Raw genomic sequence first — 24,528 nt, 5'->3', positions numbered from 1 at the left:
TATATATATAGCACATTTCATACACAATGGTAATTCAAAGTGCTTTACATAAAAGAAAGTAAAATAATCATAAAGGAAAATTATAAAACAAATTAACCAAGCAATTTTAAAACTTTAAAATGATTAAAAATTTACTTAATTTAAAATGAATTTATAAACAGTTACAAAATTTGTTTACTTGGAAAAAAAACAGTGAAAATATAGTGCAATCAGTTCGGACATTGCAGAGTGCTCATTCAATAAATGCACAGCTAAACAGATTAGTTTTTAGTCTAGATTTAAATGTGACTAGTGTTTTAGCACATCTGGTCTCTTCTGGAAGATGATTCCAACTGCGAGCGGCATAGAAACTAAAAGCAGATTCCCCTTGTTTTGTGTGAACCCTTGGTATTTCTAACTGACTCGATCCTAATGATCTGAGTGCTCTGTTAGGTTTATATTCAGTGAGCATATCTGCAACTGCAGTTTTTAAGGAGTTTGGAAATGTCCCAGAAAGAAGTAAGGTGTTCACCACTTCTAAGAGATCTGCTTCTAAGCAGTTAAGCACACTGTTGAAAAAAGATGTGGGAAGTGTGTCAAGATAGCAGGTTGATGATTTTAGGTGCTGCACTGTGTCTTCCAGAATGTTGCTATCAATTGCTTCAAAAATAGACAGTATCTTTTTGATATTGTGGCTGAATCTGTCTGACCTCTGCATTACTTGAGGATGTGCTAATCGCCTTCCTGATATTGATGATCTTCTCAGAAAAGAAGGATGCAAACTCATTGCATTTGCTGTCTGAGAGCATTTTTCTGGGAATCTGACTTCAGACTATGTCTCGTAACTTTGAACGTTCCTCTGGTTTCAGTTGTGTTTTTGTTTATTTTGGTGACGTATAAATAAAATCTTCCCATCTGCCTGCACTTGAGTCTTCGCCTCTTGCGATCCGTGACACTACGTCCTTAATAACAATGGATGAAAAGTTTAGTGCCCTACTGATGATTAAGTCTAGAGTGTGTCCACCTTTGTGTGTGGGTCCATGCCCATGCTGAATCGACAGGTAAAAAAAAAAAAGCCTCAAGTCCAAATATTCATTTATCACCAATTAACTGTTTGACAAACACTTCCTGCTTCGATGTCCTGATCTGAATTAAAAAAAAATCTCAAACATGCTCCGAGGTGCCGATCTGAATCAACCGAGTCGCGAAAATGCTCCGAAGCGCCGATCTGAATCAACCGAGTCGCGAACAGGCTCCGAAGTGCCGATCTCAATCAACCGAGTCGCGAACATGCGCCGAAGCGGCGATCTGAATCAACCAAGTCGCGAACATGCTCCGAAGTGCCGATCTGAATCAACCGAGTCGCGAACATGCTCCGAAGTTCCGATCTGAATCAACCGAGTCGCGAAAATGCTCCGAAGCGCCGATCTGAATCAACCGAGTCGCGAACAGGCTCCGAAGTGCCGATCTCAATCAACCGAGTCGCGAACATGCGCCGAAGTGGCGATCTGAATCAACCAAGTCGCGAACATGCTCCGAAGTGCCGATCTGAATAAACCGAGTTGCGAACATGCTCCGAAGTTCCGATCTGAATCAACCTAGTAGCGAACAGGCTCCGAAGTCCCGATCTGAATCAACCGAGTCGCGAACAGGCTCCGAAGTGCCGATCTGAATCAACCGAATCGCGAACAGGCTCCGAAGTGCCGATCTGAAAACTTCAACCAAAGAATGTAAAAAAATAACTATATTTCTCTAATAACTCTACAACTCTATGAAAGACTCAGAGAGAAATAATAAGAGGAGTGAAGTTTCCTACCGTTCTGCTGTGTTTGGTCCTCACGCGCGTCTGACGCTCTGCAACGCGTCTCCACCTCCCTCACACGTGCGTTTACAGCGCTAAATTAATCATCTTTGCTAATTATTATACATTTACTTCATTATCAGCTTCAGGTACTTCATTTATTATTGTTCGATGAACTGTTTGAAACAAAAAAAAGGTTGTATTTCAGTAATAATTCAAAATTATCAAAATAAAATAAAATAATGGTTTCTATTTTAATATCCTTTAAAATATAATTTATTTCTATGATGTGCAGCTGTATTTTCAGCATCATTCCTCCAGTCTTCAGTGTCACCCCAGATAGCCACTGGACGCTGTAACGGAACAGGGCCGCAACCGCAAAACGATAGAGCCGGGTCTGGCACGCATCCGCCTCACGGACTCGTTGTCTGAGTCCAAACGCACATCGGGCCGAAGCCGTTTCTGGTCTGTTTTTAGGGGTTGTTGCGGATATGTGCCAGCGCCGATCCAGCACCGCCTGATCATCCCGTTACAGATACGTAACGGGTGCGTGAAACGATTCCGCCTACCGGAGCTGTGCCGAATGTGTTACGAATCCGCTTAAATCACCACTGGATTGACCTTTTGCCTTTTCGGCATTTTTGTCATACTAAAAACAACGTGAACAAAGTTAACAAACACAGAATTAATGACCACGAATTCATATTTTAATTATAAAAAACGAACAACAAAGTCATGAACATACACATAATTAATCGATAAAAAAAAAAACCGCACAGGCTATAAACACAACGTGGAAGAAAAAAAAACATGCACTTAAACAAATTCACTATAGGTGCTGTGGCAGCTGTGGCTGTTGCTGCTCCTGCTGCTGACGCGCCAGTCTCTCCTCGCGCCCTCCTCTCCTGTCCGCCGAAAGGGCAAACCACCTAGCATGCCTCCATATTTCAGCTTCAGCACCTGGAAAAAAGCATTACTGATTAGGATGAATGAGACATTTGGATCAGTGCTGGTCCTACATGACGACAAAACAGGCAGACGTATATTGCATTTGCTCAAAAAGAAGATATGCCCATCCTTCTCGGCCTAATTCTATAACGATTTGTGCATTAGTTGATGGAACTGTAATAAAATAATAGCCTAATAATAAAAACAACTGGTCATGTAAAACTGAATAAGACAAATGAACTATGTAACGACTGAGGTTAAGACGTAGCCCCAATTAGGCCTAGTAATAAAAAGAATAAGAAGAATAAACAGAAGGCATTATTGTTGGTGTATGATGTTTTACGAAGACGTCAAAACTGGAAGAATTGAATCAAAAGAAATCTGCGCGGGAAGGATCGATTGTCATCCTCTTTTGTATGTCGTTTATCCTCGTACTTCTTAGCGAGTAAAAGTAGGCTACTTCACTCATCTCCCTACTACTAGGACTGTCACTTTTGTGAAAAAATCATTTTCGATTTTTAAGACATAAGTGTTTATTGAATCGATTTTCCATGTCTACAAAAAAGACGTTTGCTTTTTCAACATCGAATAACGGACGAACGTAAAGAGAGCGCTGGAAACGCACAAGTCAGCAATATTTCTTATTTATTGGCATGAAGTTTCGTGCAGAATGTCTCGTAACTTTGAACGTTCCTCTGGTTTCAGTTGTGTTTTTGTTTATTTTGGTGACGTATAAATAAAATCTTCCCATCTGCCTGCACTTGAGTCTTCGCCTCTTGCGATCCGTGACACTACGTCCTTAATAATAATGGATGAAAAGATTAGTGCCCTACTGATGATTAAGTCTAGAGTGTGTCCACCTTTGTGTGTGGGTCCATGTCCATGCTGAATCGACAGGTAAAAAAAAAAAGCCTCAAGTCCAAATATTCATTTATCACCAATTAACTGTTTGACAAACACTTCCTGCTTCGATGTCCTGATCTGAATTTAAAAAAAATCTCAAACATGCTCCGAGGTGCCGATCTGAATCAACCGAGTCGCGAAAATGCTCCGAAGCGCCGATCTGAATCAACCGAGTCGCGAACAGGCTCCGAAGTGCCGATCTGAATCATCCAAGTCGCGAACAGGCTCCGAAGTGCCGATCTGAATCAACCGAGTCGCGAACATGCGCCGAAGTGTCGATCTGAATCAACCGAGTCGCGAACAGGCTCCGAAGTGCTGATCTTAATCAACCGAATCGCAAACATGCTCCGAAGTGCCGATCTGATTCAACCGAGTCGCGAACAGGCCCCGAAGTGCCGATCTGAATCAACCGAGTCGCGAACAGGCTCCGAAGTGCCGATCTGAAAACTTAAACAAAAGAATGTAAGAAATAACTCTATTTCTCTAATAACTCTACAACTATATGAAAGACCTAGATCACGTATCTAAAAATAAATCGCTATAGTAAAAGAGAAATAATGAGAGGAGTGAAGTTTCCTACCGTTGTGCTGTGTTTGGTCCTCAGGCGCGTCTTCACCTCGCTCACACGCGCGTTTACAACGCTAAATTAATCATCTTTGCTAATTATTATACATTTACTTCATTGTCAGCTTCAGGTACTTCATTTATTATTGTTCAATGAACTGTTTGAAACAAAAAAAAAAAGGTTGTATTTCAGTAATAATTCTAAATTATCAAAATAAAATAAAATAATGGTTTCTATTTTAATATCCTTTAAAATATAATTTATTTCTGTGTTTGTGCAGCTGTATTTTCAGCATCATTCCTCCAGTCTTCAGTGTTACATGATCTTTAGAAATCATGAAATTATGATGATTTATTAATACAATTATTAATAGTTGTGCTACCAAATATTATTTTGGAATCTGCGATAATGTTTTCAGGATTCTTTGATGTATAATTTTTTTAAAGAACAGCGTTTATTCAAAATATAAATCTCTTCTAAAATATTAATCTTTGATATCACTTCTCATCAATGTAACACATCCTGAATAAAAGATTCTAAGATCTAATAAAGAATACAATTTCTTATAAAAAAAAAAGGATAAAAATTTACTGAGCCCAAACTATTGAACTGTAGCGAATATTGTTAGAAAATATTTATATTTTAAATAAAAGCTCTTCTTTTTAACTTTTTATTCATCAACGAATCCTGAAAAAAGTATCACAGATTACAAAATAATATTTATCAGCAAAACTGTTGATAATTCTAATAATAAATCATCATATTATTCTGATTTCTGAAGATCATGTGACACTGAAGACTGAAGGAATGATGCTGAAAATACAGCTGCACATCACATGAATAAATTACACTTTCATGTATATTAAAATAGAAAAATGTTAATAATATCTTACAATATTACATGTTTTCCAGTATTTTTGATCAAATAAATGCTGTCTTGATGAGTAAAATAAATTCTTGTAAAAAAACATAAACAATCATTCTGATCCCAAACTCTGACCGGTAGTGTGTGTTTGTGTGTGTTTATATATATATATATATATATATATATATATATATATATATATATATATATATATATATATATATATATATATATATATATACACCCACTAACACACTAGGCAAGGCAAGGCAAGTTTATATATATAGCACATTTCATACACAATGGTAATTCAAAGTGCTTTACATAAAAGAAAGTAAAATAATCATAAAGGAAAATTATAAAACAAATTAACCAAGCAATTTTAAAACTTTTAAAATGATTAAAAAATTTACTTAATTTAAAATGAATTTATAAACAGTTACAAAATTTGTTTACTTGGAAAAAAAACAGTGAAAATATAGTGCAATCAGTTCGGACATTGAAGAGTGCTCATTCAATAAATGCACAGCTAAACAGATTAGTGTTTAGTCTAGATTTAAATGTGACTAGTGTTTTAGCACATCTGGTCTCTTCTGGAAGATGATTCCAACTGCGAGCGGCATAGAAACTAAAAGCAGATTCCCCTTGTTTTGTGTGAATCCTTGGTATTTCTAACTGACTCGATCCTAATGATCTGAGTGCTCTGTTAGGTTTATATTCAGTGAGCATATCTGCAACTGCAGTTTTTAAGGAGTTTGGAAATGTCCCAGAAAGAAGTGAAATGTTCACCACTTCTAAGAGATCTGCTTCTAAGCAGTTAAGCACACTGTTGAAAAAAGATGTGGGAAGTGTGTCAAGATAGCAGGTTGATGATTTTAGGTGCTTCACTGTGTCTTCCAGAATGTTGCTATCAATTGCTTCAAAAATAGACAGTATCTTTTTGATATTGTGGCTGAATCTGTCTGACCTCTGCATTACTTGAGGATGTGCTAATCGCCTTCCTGATATTGATGATCTTCTCAGAAAAGCAGGATGCAAACTCATTGCATTTGCTGTCTGAGAGCATTTTACTGGGAATCTGACTTCAGTCTATGTCTCGTAACTTTGAACGTTCCTCTGGTTTCAGTTGTGTTTTTGTTTATTTTGGTGACGTATAAATAAAATCTTCCCATCTGCCTGCACTTGAGTCTTCGCCTCTTGCGATCCGTGACACTACGTCCTTAATAACAATGGATGAAAAGTTTAGTGCCCTACTGATGATTAAGTCTAGAGTGTGTCCACCTTTGTGTGTGGGGTCCATGCCCATGCTGAATCGACAGGTAAAAAAAAAAAAAAGCCTCAAGTCCAAATATTCATTTATCACCAATTAACTGTTTGACAAACACTTCCTGCTTCGATGTCCTGATATGAATTAAAAAAAAATCTCAAACATGCTCCGAGGTGCCGATCTGAATCAACCGAGTCGCGAAAATGCTCCGAAGCGCCGATCTGAATCAACCGAGTCGCGAACAGGCTCCGAAGTGCCGATCTGAATCAACCGAGTCGCGAACAGGCTCCGAAGTGCCGATCTGAATCAACCGAGTCGCGAACATGCGCCGAAGTGTCGATCTGAATCAACCGAGTCGCGAACATGCGCCGAAGTGTCGATCTGAATCAACCGAGTCGCGAACAGGCTCCGAAGTGCCGATCTGAATCAACCGAGTCGCGAACATGCGCCGAAGTGTCGATCTGAATCAACCGAGTCGCGAACAGGCCCCGAAGTGCCGTTCTGAATCAACCGAGTCGCGAACAGGCCCCGAAGTGCCGATCTGAATCAACCGAGTCGCGTACAGGCTCCGAAGTGCCGATCTGAATCAACCGAGTCGCGAACAGGCTCCGAAGTGCCGATCTGAATCAACCGAGTCGCGAACAGGCTCCGAAGTGCCGATCTGAAAACTTCAAAACAAAGAATGTAAAAAATAACTCAATTTCTCTAATAACTCTACATCTCTATGAAAGACCTAGATCACGTATCTAAAAATAAATCGCTATAGTAAAAGAGAAATAATGAGAGGAGTGAAGTTTCCTACCGTTGTGCTGTGTTTGGTCCTTATAGGCGCGTCTTCACCTCGCTCACACGCGCGTTTACAACGCTAAATTAATCATCTTTGCTAATTATTATACATTTACTTCATTGTCAGCATCAGGTACTTCATTTATTATTGTTCAATTAACTGTTTGAAACAAAAAAAAAGTTGTATTTCAGTAATAATTCAAAATTATCAAAATAAAATGAAATTAAATAATGGTTTCTATTTTAATATCCTTTAAAATATAATTTATTTCTGTGATGTGCAGCTGTATTTTCAGCATCATTCCTCCAGTCTTCAGTGTTACATGATCTTTAGAAATCATGAAATTATGATGATTTATTAATACAATTATTAATAGTTGTGCTACCAAATATTATTTTGGAATCTGCGATAATGTTTTCAGGATTCTTAAACGCACCCCATATTAGAAATGATGTGGAAGAAAACTTAGCATTTCTGGAGAGTCACTTTTTTTCTTCATGATTATTTTATAAAAACAAAGTTCAAAACATTGAAAAAAAAAAGTTATCTTTTGTGAAATTACAAAAGTCTTCTCTACCACTGGTATTCAATTTTAATTCAATTTCAACGCTAGTAATAATCAGAAAAATTTATTGAGCAGTAAATCATAATTTAGAATGATTTCTGAACATCATGTGACACTGAAGACTGGAGTAATTAATGCTGAAAATATAGCTGTGCATTATAGAAATAAACTATACTTTTAAAATATATTTAAAACTTTTGACTCACTGTGTACATTGCTACATTTAAATGAAAACTCAACTTGTAATAAACAATGCACACATTCTCAAAGAACTTACATTCTACTCTAGAAAAAAAAAATGAAAAAATTGATTGGATTGGTAAAGTCTATTACTCGTTTTCATCAAGTGCTAGAGTTGTAGCAATTTCTTATAAATAAAAACCTTAGATTTCAATTAAATACAGTAGAAAAGGATACCTCAGGTAGATTTATATTAGTTGACTGTATAATTAACAGGAACAGGTTGACACTGGCATCAATATACGGCCCTAATACAGATGATCCAATTTTATTTAATAAATTAACCATAAAACTGGCTTCCGCAGAGGGTCAATGTATTCTGGGTGGAGATTTCAATCTTGTGTTGAACCCGTCATTAGATCGCTCAGCCCCCAAGAACACTACTTTGTCAAAATCTGCAACAGCATTGTATCAAGGCATGAATGAACTTGGGTTAAAAGATGTGTGGAGACTGCAAAACCCGGGTAAAAAGGAATTCTCTTTCTACTCTAATGTTCACAATAAATACTCTAGAATTGACTTGTTTTTGACCTCACAAACATTACTGCCTCACATTAAAACATGTCTTTATCTGGCTGCAACCGTATCAGACCACAATGCTCTAATGATGGAAGTGTCTATGCCACAGGAAGGCCCTACCGCCCATAGATGGAGATTTAAACCATTCCTACTTAAAGATCCCGATTTTGTAAATTATATGAACAACAAGTTAGATATATATTTGGAGACTAACTTAAATACTGCTTCTCATTCAGTTGTTTGGGAAACACTTAAGGCATATATGAGAGGTAACATTATCTCATATTTATCCCATAAAAATTAACAAAAGACAGACCAATTACCGCAACTTGTACATGAAATAAAAATACTTGAAATCCAACATGCCCAAACCAAACAATCCAAAACCCTTAGTTCATTAAAACAAAAACGGACTCTGTATGACAATCTTTGTACTAGTAAAGCCGAAGCAGCCATGGTGAGAACTAAACATCATTACTACGAGTTTGGTAACAGAACTAGCAAGTTGCTTGCCTGGCAGCTAAAGCAAGAAGATACAGGGAAATACATACAATGCATCAAAACTGATGACGATCAGTATTTAGAAGAGTCTAAGGACATAAACTTGGAATTCAAAAAATATTATGAAACGTTATATAAAACAGAGAAGTCAACGGAAACTGAAATCAAAGACTTCCTTAACAAATTAACAATACCTAAACTCACAGTCACAGACAGGAATCTATTAGATGAAGCAATATTAGAAGAAGAGGTTCACCAAGCGATCAAGTCCTTGCAAAATAATAGAGCCCCAGGACCTGATGGGTACCCAATTGAATACTTCAAAACTTTCTCAGAAAAAATATTAACGCTGCTAACAAACATGATTAGAGAAGCATTCCAAAAAGAAACACTCCCGAAAACATTGGAGTTGGCAACTATTACGCTACTTTCAAAACCTGGAAAGGATCCACAAAAGTGCAGCAATTATAGACCCCTCAGCCTTCTTAACTCAGATTATAAAATTTTATCGAAAATTATTGCACAACGCTTAGAGAAAGTAGTCCCAAAAATAATTAATACAGACCAAACAGGTTTTATCAAGAACAGACAAGGTGCAGATAATGTTAGGCGACTATTTCATATTATAGAGCACACAAAAAAACATGATCACCCTGCCGTGATCGTCTCTATGGACGCCGAGAAGGCGTTAGACAGGATAGAACCAAACTTTCTTCTTGAGACCATGAGGACCATGAATTTTGGTGAAAATTTTCTGTGTTTCATCAGGACCCTATTCGACGCCCCCAGATCGCAGATCCTAACAAATGGGGTTCTGTCGGACGCCTTTTCCTTATCGCGTGGCTGTCGTCAGGGCTGTCCTTCCTCTCCCGCGCTCTTCTCAATTGCAATAGAGCCACTGGCTATTGCCCTACGATCAGACATATCCATCACCGGCATAAAAATTGGAACGGAAGAGCATAAACTCGCACTCTATGCAGACGACTTATTAGTATTTATATCTCAACCTATCACATCATTTCCCTCGTTATTGACTAATCTTAAAAAATACAGTGCTGTATCGGGATACAAAATTAATTACTCTAAAAGTGAAGCTTTCCCAATCAACATGACAAACCATTACATAAGTCTGCTTCCAGTTAAATTTAAATGGTGTACGGAGGGCTTCAAATACCTGGGAATCACTATCTGTAGCACCTGTGACGAAATATATGAAGAAAATTACGCCTCTTTGCTTACTAAATCTAAAAAGGAGTTACTGAGATGGATGGATCTCCCTTTATCACTGATTGGCAATATTAATACAATAAAAATGAATCTATTACCCAAATGTATTTATTTATTCCAGTGTATACCACTGAAGGTTCCTATATCCTTTTTTAAGGAATTAGATAAATCACTTACTTACTTCCAGTGGCACAACAAAACACTGAGAGTCAAACTCCTTACATTACAGGCGCCTTATTCCAAAGGTGGCTTGAATCTCCCAAATTTTAAATTGTATTATTTGGCTGCACAACTTCGCGCTCTGTGGATGTGGTTTCACTGCAGAGCAGATGAAGTAAAATGGATGTCAATCGAACAACATAAATTACAGGACAATCCATTAACAATCGTACCATTTTTGGAATCTAAAAAGAAACTAAAAACAATCACTCAAAACCCAATAATTTCTGCTACATTTAACCCCTGGCAGCAATTACACGTAACAGTTGGACAAAACATAAAATTATTGGTAAATTCACCTCTCATGAACAATCCCAATATCCCAGCAGCCTTAGCGGATGGAATTTTCCAAAACTGGGTGAGAAAAGGAGTAAAAATTGTTAATGACCTTTATACTGATAATGTCTTTTTAAGTTTCAGCCAATTGTTAGAAATTTATGATCTAGATAAAAGTAACTTTTTTCAAATATTTACAAATTAGAAGTTGGATCAAGAGTCAAACTAAAGATAATTATCCACATAGACCCGAGGAATCTTTACTTTTCAACTCCAAATGTAATAGAATTAAAGGTTTAATATCTGCAGTGTATAAAACCATAAATGACAACTTACCGGCTTATGCCAAATATACAAATAAAACAAGGTGGGAGTCTGATCTTGGGTGCACTTTACACAGAGGAGAATTGGAACAGATTATTGGAATTGGCACAAACAAAATTGGTGTCCTCTGAACACAGACAAATTCAATTCAATATACGTATTTTGCGCCATATAGGTTCAGTAAATTAAGAAATGACATATCTGATCAATGTCAAAGATGTAACATCTCTGTCGGAACTCTTGTGCACATGCTATGGAGTTGTACTCGTTTGAAGCCATACTGGACTCACATCATCGCAGTAACCTCTCGGGTTTGTGTACAGGCTCTGGACGCCGACCATAGGATTTGGTTACTGGGGGATGTAACCTTACTGAAGGTGAACTCAAATATGAAGCATTTTGTGTTACTAGCAGCAACGGCTGCCAAGAAGTGTATCCTGAAGTATTGGAAGAATGTTTTTATTTATGTTTTATATTCATTTGTTTTTTTTGTGTGTGTTTTGTAAAAAATTAAAACTAATAAATAAAATGTATAAAAAAAAAAGCAAAAAACATCACTGATATCTGATCAGAATTACTGTCTCTTCTCATAGTGACAGCCAATCACATTAGTTTTCTGGTATTGCATGCACTCGATTTGCCTGCGTCTGCGCTAGGGTATTTGCATAAGACATACTGTCTGGAGGACGGCTGCATTGGCGCTTGAAAAGTTTTCAACTACTATTTAGAATTAATTTCTAGAATTAATTTCACCATGCTTGACGTCACACCATTTGAAACACATAACCAACTGAAATCAATTTAAATGTATTAAGTATTGCCTGAGTGATGCTGAAACAACCAGGTTTAGTTTTTCACCCAGGATAAACTGCTTCCTGTGGAACAGTCTCCATGAAGAATGATCTCTTGATCCTGGATCCTTGCTGCCATCCACTCGGAGATGATTTGGATGATATGTGGTTGTGTCTAAAGGGTAATGAATCAATGTTACAAGAATACTGATAGCAGCACTATAGAGCATCACAGTCCCGCCCACAGCCGGTGCCAGGAGTAAAAATTCAATACAATTTCTGCATTGACATTTGGGGTAAAACCAGCTACGGCTGTACTAAGCGATAGTATATGCTGATATAAACGCAAAAGTTTCATGGGGCACTAACCTTGTTTTGAGATAAATGCCTTCTATTTGCAATGTCTTGGATAAGTACTTTATTATCCACAATCCTGAACAATCCCACAATCCTAGAGTGATGCATCTGATTGGTGGAACTCGTGTAACCGTCTGGTTAAACCCCGCGAAGGTCCGGGAAGACATCTCTGTTATGTATGTAACCATGGTTCCCTGAATAGGGAACGAGATGCTGCGGTGACGTCACCAGTATGGGAACACCCCTCGGTGGGAATGTCTGAAGCCCTATACCATCCCGCCAATCCTATTGGCCAAATAGCGCTTAGCACTGCCCTACGCATGCGTACGCATCGTATACCTGAGTGCCATGCGCCATTTCGCTCAGATATCATGAACTGAAGAAATGCTATCAAGGTACGGAACAGCCGGGACCGCAGCATCTCGTTCCCTATTCAGGGAACTGTGGTTACATACATAAACGATATGTTCCCTTTCATAGGTCACTTCGATGCTGTGGTGATGTCACAGGTATGGGAACCCTATACCATCACGCCTGACGTACCTGATAGTTGGAATCCAAGGAAAGCATCTGCTCAAGCGGACAGAACCCGGGAGCCAGGAGCCATCCTCACATCCAGACTGTAAAACTTGACAAAAGTGCTTGGTGAGGAACATCCTGCCGCAGCACAGACATCATATAGAAAAACCACTGAGAAAGCTTGTGATGAAGCCACTGCTCTCGTGGAATAAGCTCTAACTGCTAAGGGCGAAGCGAGTCTACGCGCCTCATAGGTTAAAGATAGAGTCTCCATCAGCCAATGTGACATGCGCTGCTCTGTGACAGCATGGCCTCTATTTTGTGTCCTAACAGACAAAGCTGGTCGGACTCACGCCATGGAGCTGTTCGATCAACATAAGTCTTCAGCGCTCTGACAGGGCAAATACTCAGATCTCCTGACCCCGCCTCTGCAGGGGGGTAAAGCCTCCGAGACCACTTGTTGAAAGTGAAAAGGGTTCGAAGCTACCTAGAGACATAATTCACAGAGGTGTTAATCATAGGGCCTAAAAACTCTACTTGTAATAACCTAGAACACTGTCTAAGACTTGATGGTTGCTCTGTCAATTCTTCGTCATCAGTTAGGAACCTAGGTGTGCTACTTGATCGCAATCTTTCCTTAGAAAGCCACGTTTCTAGCATTTTTAAAACTGCATTTTTCCATCTCAAAAATATATCTAAATTACGGCCTATGCTCTCAATGTCAAATGCAGAAATGTTAATCCATGCATTTATGACTTCAAGGTTAGACTATTGTAATGCTTTATTGGGTGGTTGTTCTGCACGCTTAGTAAACAAACTACAGCTAGTCCAAAATGCAGCAGCAAGAGTTCTTACTAGAACCAGGAAGTATGACCATATTAGCCCGATCCTGTCCACACTGCACTGGCTCCCTATCAAACATCGTATAGATTTTAAAATATTGCTTATTACTTATAAAGCCCTGAATGGTTTAGCACCTCAGTATTTGAATGAGCTCCTTTTACATTATACTCCTCTACGCCTGCTACGTTCTCAAAACTCAGGCAATTTGATAATACCTAGAATATCAAAATCAACTGCGGGCGGCGGATCCTTTTCCTATTTGGCGCCTAAACTCTGGAATAACCTACCTAACATTGTTCGGGAGGCAGACACACTCTTGCAGTTTAAATCTAGATTAAAGACCCATCTCTTTAACCTGGCATACACATAACATATCCGTGGCCACCAGATCCAGTCTGTGTCCAGATCAGAGGGTCACTGCAGTCACCCGGATCCAGTACGTATCCAGACCAGATGGTGGATCAGCACCTAGAAAGGACCTCTACTGCCCTGAAAGACAGCGGAGACCAGGACAACTAGAGCCCCAGATACAGATCCCCTGTAAAGACCTTGTCTCAGAGGACCACCAGGACAAGACCACAGGAAACAGATGATTCTTCTGCACAATCTGACTTTGCTGCAGCCTGGAATTGAACTACTGGTTTCGTCTGGTCAGAGGAGAACTGGCCCCCCAACTGAGCCTGGTTTCTCCCAAGGTTTTTTTCTCCATTCTGTCACCGATGGAGTTTCGGTTCCTTGCCGCTGTCGCCTCTGGCTTGCTTAGTTGGGGTCACTTCATCTACAGCGATATCATTGACTTGATTGCAAATTAAAACAGACACTATTTAAACTGAACAGAGATGACATAACTGAATTCAATGATGAACTGCCTTTAACTATCATTTTGCATTATTGAGACACTGTTTTCCAAATGAATGTTGTTCAGTGCTTTGGCGCAATGTATTTTGTTTAAAGCAATATATAAATAAAGGTGATTGATTGATTGATAATTAGGCCTCGGTCGCAGCAATACTTTCACAGAGCCTGGTGCAAAATCCATGCACGAGGGCGAAACAGAAAAAGCCTGTAAATCCGCAACCCTCTTGAGGGAGGATAAAGCCACAAGAAGAACTGTCTTTAAGTCAGGATTTTATCCGGTATAGTTTCAAAGGGCTAAGTACTTTAGCGTTACTCCATCAGAGAAACAGTCTTGAAGGAACTCCAGTACTGAAGCCAATGGGCAGTAAACCGAATCCAATTACGAATTCCACACCAGGTCGTAAACAGTTTCCATTTGAAAGCAAATAAGCGTCTCGTAGAAGCTGCCCTAGAATTAATTATAGTCTCGGTGGTTTCAACAGAAAGACCGGGACATATTAACTCACTCCGCTCAGAGGCCACGCCCACAGCTTCCATAGATCTGGCCTTAGTGCCAAATCATTCCCTGTGCTTGCGATAGTAAGTCCTGTCTGAGGGGAATCTACATGGAGAGCCCGCTAACAGACTGACCAGGTCTGCAAACCACGGCTGTGTGGGCCACCACGGAGCTATCAGCAGCAGCTGCTCCACTCTGTCCAGCCGAATCCTATTGGATAACACCGCTGGAATTAGACGAATCGGGGAAAAAGCATACAAGCTGGTTCTGGGCTAATTGTGAGCTAACGCATCCAAGCCCAGGGGCGATGGAGGGCATAAGGAGAATCACAGCAGGCAATGCGTAGTCATGCTCGACGTGAATAAGTCCAAATATTTGCCATAAAAGGCTCACCGTTTGGGGGTGCAACCTCCATTTCCCCTGCTCCAGAGTCTGTCAGGATGAACTGAGCGCCCTTGACAAACAGCTCCCCAACCGGTCAAAGACGCGTCTGTCGTGACAGTGTCTCGGGAAGCACAAATCCCCAGCCAAACTCTGTTGACATCCATTGTCTTATTGACATAACACACCTCCGTGTCACCAAAATCGTCATAAGTGGAAGACAATGGGGTGAAATGTTCCGGCTTGTCGTCCACCACTGAAAAGGGTGCATATGAAGTAAGCCCAGACGGATTACAGGGGATGCCGCTGCCATCAGACCTAAAAGTCTGAGGCACAAACTCACCGTCACTGAGCAACCCACTTGAAGTGATGTACGCATGACGCGAGAGACTGAGCGCGCCGGAGAGATAGTCTTGCTGTCATCGTGCGAGAGTCCAAGTTTATTCCAGAAGCTTATCCGCTGAGAGAGAATTAAAACACTCTTCTAGAAATTTGTGCATAAGCCCAGGCTGTTTAGATGATTCAGCACAAGATCCCGATGGGAGTGTGCTTGAGTCTGCGATTGTGGTTAACACCAGCCAATCGTCCAGGCAATTCAATACACGAACGCCCTGGAGCCGCAACAGGGCTATAACTGCGTCCATGCGTTTTGAAAATACTCGATGAGCCAAGGCTAAGCTGAAAGAAGAACTGAATGGTGTATCCGTGACTAATTGTGCGTAACATCCATAGTGAAAATGCCGGGCAAGCGTTACCTTGCGGCCCATAAAACTTAGTGGTTTCCAAGCATCCGCCTTCAGCGTTCCCACATGCATTAACGTCTGAGCACGGAAAGCTCACAGCGTCCGTAAGCAAGGAAAGCGCATGTGTAAAAGTCACTACGTTTCGTTGTGTCTAATCCTGAAGTTTATCCGCGGCAGAATTAAATCCAATAAAATGAACATCGGGCCACGCCTCTAGCGTGATTACAGCAGCTGTGTGAGCCATCATAAACAGGCTGTCTTAATCAGCCTCTTGTGCCGTCCCAACATGAAACATGAACACGTTATATTGCACATTGTAAACACAATCAAAGCTTCAAAAAAGCGCGTAAAACGGGACCTTTAAGGACTTCATCGAACATGTGTAGGTTCAATACTGCAACACTGGAGCAGTGGGAATCATATCTTGCACAACTGCAGAAAGTATCTCCAAAAGCTGCAATTCTGTCAACTTTGCCTGTTTATTGTGATGCTTTTACAGACCCAGTACAGCCGTTCTCAGCACCAGATTCACTGCGAAGTTTACGCAATAAAAAAAATGGATGGCAGCGAACTGTCTGTCTTGCGCCAGTACTGCAAAACCATAGCAAGTAAGGTAAATGTTACACCTGAGCAGGCTGAGTTCATTGAAAGACAGAGCAGAAAGCAGCACAAATTCTCATCTTGGTTTCACTTGTGCACTGGGAGAATTACTGCATCCAAAATGCATTCAGTCTTTGTGTCTGACTTTGACAACCCTGCGCTGTCTACAGTGAGAGCAGTTTGTTACCCCAACAGTAGTTCTACAAACCAGTGTCCTGCTACTGCATGGGGAAGACAAAATGAGGAAAATGGGAGGACACAGTATAAACTGCAAACCGTGTACCTGCTGTGGAAAAGGCTGCATCGAGATAAAGTGCCCGTATAAGTACAGTAACAGCACTGTGGAGGAAGCATGCAGCAGCTGTGACAAAGACTTCTGTTTAGAAGTTGTGAGTGGTGAGCTAAAGCTAAAGGAGGGTAGTCCATACTACAAGCAAGTCCAGACACAAATTTTTGTGGCTGATGCAGAGAACTGCAATTTTATTTTGTGGACTTTTAAAGACTGCACTGTGTTGAGTGTTTCACATGACCCACAGCTCTGGAATAATGTTCTTAAAAAGGCACAGCAATTTTTTGAGTTTGTGTGTCTCCCTGAACTTGTAAGTTGTTACTTTCACTCTGATGCCACTTAAACAAATTCCTGTTCCAGATGGGGAGAAAACTCACAAGACCTCTAAAATAGTACAGAAGAAGGGCAGGACCAGCAGAAGTGTTGAGAAGTTGTGGTGCATTTGCCGTGGGCCAGAAAGCAAGGACGACATGGTAGCCTGTGACAACCAAAACTGCACAATTGTGTGGTTTCATCTGACTTGCGTGGGGCGACAACATGCACCTGCCAAAGAAGACATTTGGATCTGTTCTCATTGAACCACATAAGCCCAAGCTGATGTCTCGCATGTTAGATGTTTTCCTTCAAGCAAACACACTCAGATTTTTGTCAAAGTATTACTAGACACTTCTAGTAATAATAACTGTTCCCCTCTTGTTGACACAGTTCAGGTTATAAACACATTTTATCAAAAACACATTTACAAACACACAGGTTATCAAAAACGTGTGTTGTAGAACATAAAATGCTACAAAAAGGCATGACCTAAAGTGAGTGTCTGCACTTTAATGTTTAAAGTTTAAAAGTTAATTAATGTTAATGTAATGATTACTTGCATTCACTAATATATAAACTATATAATAAATATATAATATTCTGTTCATGTGCATCACTGATTTGCAGTTATCAATATTGTAATTGGCGAAATATGCAAGTATTGTTTTCATACTTCATTTAGCTGTCAAAGTGAATAACAAAAGCAAATTCATGAAAAATGTTTTCATGCATGTTTTATTGTTAATGCAAGGCTGGTCAAGCAGGATCAAGCATCAGCAAATTGGAATAGATTGCAAAAAGGGTTGAAAACACTGTACTACACTACAGTTGGACATTGGTTTGTCAGCGCACAACAGACAATCTTATCTAAAAATGTGATATCCTCACCTTCACATGGGAGGATCATGTTTATGGGAATGGTTCCTGTTAAAATGTTATATTTTTGACAAATATTTCCAATCACTCTTTCAACATGGATTCTTAGGTGAGCTACTTTTCGTGTCTCCTCTACATCTCTTGCAGCTAGCTGACAGTAACCCTTTGTAAAGGCTGGGAGTTTGACCTCTGCACACAACATGCCAACACTTTCCTTGATATCAAAACCTCTATCAGCCAATACAATGTCCCCTGGCAACAATTTTTCAAGAAAACCAATATTTTCTGTAATGTGTTTGTCACTTGTACGGCCACCCCACCCTTTGGATATAAAACAAATAGATCCCTTGGGTGTAATACCTATCAAATACTTCATAGTGTGGTTGTGCTTGTAGCTGGAAAACATTTGAGCACGTGCTTTTAGATTTGATGGTTTCTCTGTGAAAATCTCAAAACAGTCAATGATCACTGCTTCTCTGCGTCCAAAGGACTCCACAAATTGGTAAGGCATAATTTTGTGTAAAGTGTCTCTATCTGGCCATATGATGGAATGGCTCAGGTTTGCATACATAAATGACACAATTTCCTGAAATGTTCTGTATACTGTCTTTGGGGAAACACAAAAGAGATGGGCTAGATGTTGTGCAGGCAGATCTAGTCTGAGGCACATAAATGTTAAGAGAAGCATTTGAAATGGACTAAGAACTTTCCTCTTTTGGTCTGACATGAGAGGCACCAAAAACTTAGCAAGGCCATAAAGGTTCCCATGTTTGGCAGCCCTGTGTAGTACTTTATCATCATTGTCTCCAAAAAAACTATCAGACATCCTGTGCTCATCAAGTTCACGTCGCAGCTGTCTGTTTTCTCCCAACAGGCGGTTTACTTCTGCACCTCTGTGCACACATAAGTTGCATTCTGTTTGTGTCACTGCCATCCCCTGAGTGTTGTGGGTCTGTTCCTCAGTGTGTCGCTCACCATCTCCAGTCACTTGTGTCTCCACAGCATATGGCACATCTTCATCAGCCTCATGTGTCTCCTCAGTGTGTCGCTCACCACCTCCTTCAGCTGGCTGCAGTGTGTTTTTTCTTTGCTCCCTCTTACTTCGTCTTGCAGAGCGTTTAGTGTTGGTGTTAGGGATGGGCATTTTGGGAAATTTCTCTTTTCGAGGAGCACGAAATATCTGCCTGAGGTGAAGAGTATACCAATAGACGGAAGCTAATTCTATGACACATCCTATGATAAATCAGATAACTGAGATACATATCAGACGTAACATTACAACTTGTATCAGCACAATAGGATGCTAAGTTATGCGTTAGACCGAGAGAGAGAGAGAGAGAGAGAGAGAGAGAGAGAGAGAGAGAGAGAGAGAGAGAGAGCGAGCGAGCGCAAGCTCCCTCTGATGCGTTTTAATGACAGCGCGCTGAAAGATGGGCAAGGACAGATTTTACTATAGATTCCTTTAAAGTTCTCATTATAAATGTATTGCAGATTTGTGCTATATTTTCATCTACGTTATTAAGTGTAATAGTTGTAATAAAGCTGTATTTTTAAGTTAAGTTTTATTTTCCATAAACCACCTGCACGTTTTCGAAGCCATATGAATTGCATTATGCCCAGAAAATGACGGAAAAAAAAGCTCGGCTGCATTATTATAACATCAATAATAAAATAATAACAATATTAATAGAGAAATAAAACATTTAAGAGCAATATCATTATCGTGCATTGCTTATGTGAGCATGAAACGAATCGCTGATATGCAGCGATTTCAGCATAATTGTTCATGTTAATTAATCCGATATAGACTAGCTCTTGCAATTTTTATCTTATAAAATAAAAAATTGCCGATGCAGATGTGAACTTGACCGAAATTGTAACTCGGATTGCGCTTTACAAACACTAAAGTACAATAAATTCACATTAGTGTCACTATCGTTATTTCTTATGTAGTATTCAAATATTTAATGAATATTTTGTATTCAATTTGCACTTTCTGATCAACCAAAAATATTATTTAAATATTATTTAACAGCATGGAAATATTGCTAAATAATTGAATAAGATTGAAAATATATTTAAGATAAAAACTATTACAAATAATTTTCGTCATCTTTACAAATATGTTTAAAGAGCTACACAGACGGGAAATCAAAAATTACCTGTATTACAGTGTTGATGTAGCTGTATGATGTAGCTGTCCATCAGTGTAAACAATGTGGAAAAATTAAACCAAAAAGTACACGTTTTATAAAGTTATTGGCTTCTAAAGTAAGGCGTCGACTCTGAATCGCTGAAACGAGTCGTTATAGATTTCAAAACTTTTGCCCATCTCTATGTACGTCACTAGGAGCACTTTGCATAATAATCTCCGCCTACCGTCTTGAGAGAAACTGAACTCTGACCTGCCCCACCCCCCACACAGACGCTCTGGTTGGTGTGAGAGCATCATGTCAACTTTATTTAGAACAAGGGCATCTCCGAATCACAACGCGGAGTATGATTATGAAGTTATGTGTTTGTTTTCTCCTGAGCGTCTTATCAGTATGTGTGCTGTCTGCAGCCTGTCTGCGCTGATCATCATGTACAAACACGTCATTAAAATGAAGTGTAACTCCGTGAATACTCAACGAAGAGACATGAGAGGGATATCTATTGAGAATGAGAAGTTGTCGTCATAGCACAAAGCCCCTCCCTCGATATCACGGTCTCCGCCATGTTGGAATCAGAATCAGAATGAGCTTTATTGCCAGGAATGTTTACACATACAAGGAATTTGTTTTCGTGAGAGTAGCTCCGCAGTTTCGGCGGCGAAACAGGATTGTTTAAATGTGTTGTTAAGAGGAGTTTCTTGCAATTCTGCACTGTTTTACCATGCCTGGAAGCTACTGCTGCGTTAAAAACTGCTCCAGTACCTCACACGATACATATGGAAAACATAGGAACAATGGAATACAGTTTTTTTTTAGGTTACACCTAGCGCAAAACAGCGGTATTTGGAGAAGCTCTCAAGCGGCAAAGAGACCTGGACCATTTACCTCCGTGCACACACATGGACATTGGGAATTATATTGTTTTTGGTTTAAGTTACTACACAATGTAAGAGTTTAAAAGCCACAAGTCTTTGGAAAGTTACGAGGCTTTCTGCTGTGGCTGGGTCCATCTACAGCAGGTATTGACAACAGTGTTGTACTGGCCAAAGTAAGTTTATTCACATGCGTTTTAGTGTAATTACATTGCATTTAGAATTAACTGCGACTGAACACTAGATTGTAACGAGATGTTCAATGTATACGAAAGTTTCCAATATGTTTTGATGTAGGCTAAAACTGTGTATGTTTAGTTATAATTTGATTTTAGCTCAATGACAATTTTGTTGGGGGCTGCAAAGTGGACAAACCAGTTCTGGGTTGGCTAGGGTAGTTAAATGTGTGATTGCGAGAGGTAAATGTCCTGGTTAGATTAAAGCCATTAACAGTGTGAATGCAAGGTGACTTACATCGTAAACAATATAATTCCCAATGTCCATATGTGTGCATGGAGGTAAATGGTCCAGGTCTCTGTGCTGCTGCAGGGAGCTCGTATGGGTCGATATTTTGGATGCCTGAGAGCTTCTCCAAACACCGCTGTTTTGTGCTTGGTGTGAGCTTGTTCCTATAAGGTCCCCTTTCTTTCACCTTATGTTTTTGCATTGCTTTACTTTCTTCCTTTTCTTTCTCATAATTATAGATCCGTCTCGATCTGTTCCGCCGACAAAATAAATGCGCAAAAATGAAAGCGCTCTGAAATGTTTAGTCGTGCCTCTGTGTAGTTCCGAAGGCATTGCCCCTGGCAACAGATAGCGTATCCTGCCATCATGGCCGACCGGCTCAGACCCCTCCCAAATCAACCCAAATCGGCACGTGACTCCTCACTCTCAATAGAAAGCTTGACATGTCTACTTGAAAACTAAACAAGTGCTGCCGAAAACAGATATTCTGTGATAAAGTAATCCATATGAAAACAACGCGATGTCGGTTTTTCACGTCTCCCTTCGTTATATCCAGAGCCATGGCTCTGGTTATATCTAATGTGACCACACCCCCGCGCTGAAGCACTATTCAGATTCAAACTGTAGCGCGCGGCTTGAATACACCCACACAGAAGAAAAAGCAGCGAGACTGTTCAAGTTTTTTATTTTACTGTTTGCTTCGCGGTGAGAGGAATAAGACACAATTTACCCCAAACAGATGCTAACACATAGTTTACCGTGGAGGTGTGTGCGAAACAACCAATCAAAACTATGTCAGTTGACCAATCAGAACACCTTATGCTACCGAAAGGTGGGGTTTAAGGAAACTGAATCTTTTGAACAGCTTCGTGCGAACTGTTTGGGGATCTCTGAGAATTGAGGTAATTTTAAAATGATATTTTGACAAAATAACAATGTTTTTAAACCTTGGATGGATTTTAACCTAATGTACAGGACTTCTAAACAGTGATAGGAAGCTTAGAATTTTCATCTTACTGGCTCTTTAATAGGCTACAAATATATCCAGTGCATTTTTATTTTATAAAGACCATTTCATTATTTGTCTGTGATTTAAAACTTAACACACAAAGATACTTTTTCTTTTTTTGCTACTTTATTCAACTGCATTTTTTTTAACAAAACATTGTCTTCCAGTTTAACTTTAGCAGCATATTTGATCCAGCGGTGAAACGTAGTTTTTAAAAAATTAAGAAAAAAGTTCACCATTCAAATGTCTATTCAAAAAGATAAGTCGGTCTACGTGCTCAGATGAGAGCCGCGTGCGCAGCCTGTTCACATTAAGTGGAATAAATTCGCTCCGCTGGAACAGATGTTGCAGGAACAGCCAGGTACCACTGGACAAGTAAACCTTCTCTGTCCCTGAAACTAATGGGCAGCAATTCTTTCACCACCATTTCAGCGAATAGCTTTGTCGTCTTCTCGGTTCTGCCTGCGTTGCATTTAGGTCTTACGGCAGGTGATTCAATGTTTGTCTGAGTTGCCGCTCTGTTATCGCCAAATATTTTATGTACACATTTTAGATGATAGCGGATTATATTTGTTGTAGATGTATGTGACAGCTTGGCGCAGTACAGCTTACCCTGAACTGTATTTTCATCGTTCTTCTCAAAGGGAAACCAGCCATCACTTACTTGACTTTGAGGCCATGATTATCTGTCTTCTAACGTCTTTTGAGGCATCAAGTGGGAAGCTAACCAATCAGAGATCAGGGCGCCGCCCAACGTGCTGCCATAACCAATAAAAAAATAATCATTTCAATCATCGTTTATGTGATCGATCATCGCTGTCGCGGTCGAGTACTCGTACACTGTTGCACATCGAGAGATTTCTGTGTGACCCAGATGGAGGGACCAGTCTGGGTCAGTCTCCATCATCTCATATGCAGGGTGACCTGCAATAACATGAAAAAGGTTTTAACTTCATTACATGGGAAGAAAAGTGTTAACAATAATCTTAGATTATACTTAAGTTTTAGTACAGACACTGAGCATAAGTCATTTAGCTAAAATGTAGAAAAATAATTAAAACAGTGCTGTACCTTTTTTTAGACTGCAAGTCACACCGAAGTAAAATTAAATTTTTGTGCAAAAGCACAGCAAGTAACTTTCAAGCCTTATAAATTGTAAAATTAACTAAATAATGTATTTAGTTGAAATTGTAGTTGAGTAAAGTAACGTTACAAAGTAAAGTACAAACCCCCAAAATAATAAAATGCTGTAGTGAAGTAAAATACTTATTTTATAGACTTGTATAAGACGATTGCATAACATTTTACAGTATAAACAATAAAGGGTAATGTTAACCCGTTTCTCCCATGATCGCGGTTACATCCGTGCGTTGTTTGGAGCTATCTGTGCCAGAGAATTCATCCAAAACGACTCGTGGATAAAATGTTATATACTTCAAATTTGTCAACGTCACTTAAATGTCTTACCTTTATGAAAATGTCGAGAGCAGACATACATAAACGGAGATATGTTTCCAAAGGTGATGTTTTTGCGTCGCACAGCTCCAACCCAGGCCATCCGACACCTCTTTGTTATACGTCCACTACAAGCTGTCCATGTCCTTTCTACAAACAGGGAAAACTAAAAAAAAAAAACTTACCCCGCTGTTTAGTTTGTGACCCGTTCTGTCATGAGACTTACTATTGCAGCCTATCACACAACAAGAACGTACCATTTTACCACATTTAAGACCAACACAATCCTCCCAATTGAACACACTAGCATCGACACCTTACAAATGGCGGATATACCCATAATGCATTTCGTGTTCCACGGTGTAACGTCACCTGACAATGAGCGATTTGTCCAAAAGACGAAGATTAAGACTAAAGCTAAAAGGGCTGCCAAAAGCAACACTGATTTCAGCCTATATTAATAACCTCTATGCAAAAAAACATAAAATACCGTTCTTACCAAATTCATTCAACACGTTAT

General features: G+C 39.5%; 1 long non-coding RNA gene across 1 annotated transcript; it reads right to left on the bottom strand.

Annotated features, from left to right (window-relative positions):
• Positions 1 to 23,162: 23,162 nt before the first annotated feature.
• Positions 23,163 to 24,320, bottom strand: LOC128014686 (uncharacterized). Its single transcript, XR_008183623.1, has 3 exons — positions 24,266 to 24,320; positions 24,021 to 24,174; positions 23,163 to 23,477 (listed from the first exon to the last, which is right to left on the bottom strand). It is a non-coding gene; the product is annotated as an uncharacterized LOC128014686 (long non-coding RNA).
• Between the last annotated feature and the right edge of the window lie 208 nt (positions 24,321 to 24,528).

Source organism: Carassius gibelio, chromosome B25 (assembly GCF_023724105.1).
Source record: "Carassius gibelio isolate Cgi1373 ecotype wild population from Czech Republic chromosome B25, carGib1.2-hapl.c, whole genome shotgun sequence".
Taxonomy (NCBI): domain Eukaryota; kingdom Metazoa; phylum Chordata; class Actinopteri; order Cypriniformes; family Cyprinidae; genus Carassius; species Carassius gibelio.
Note: the sequence above shows the minus strand (reverse complement) of the source record. Positions and strands in the feature narration are given on the sequence as shown.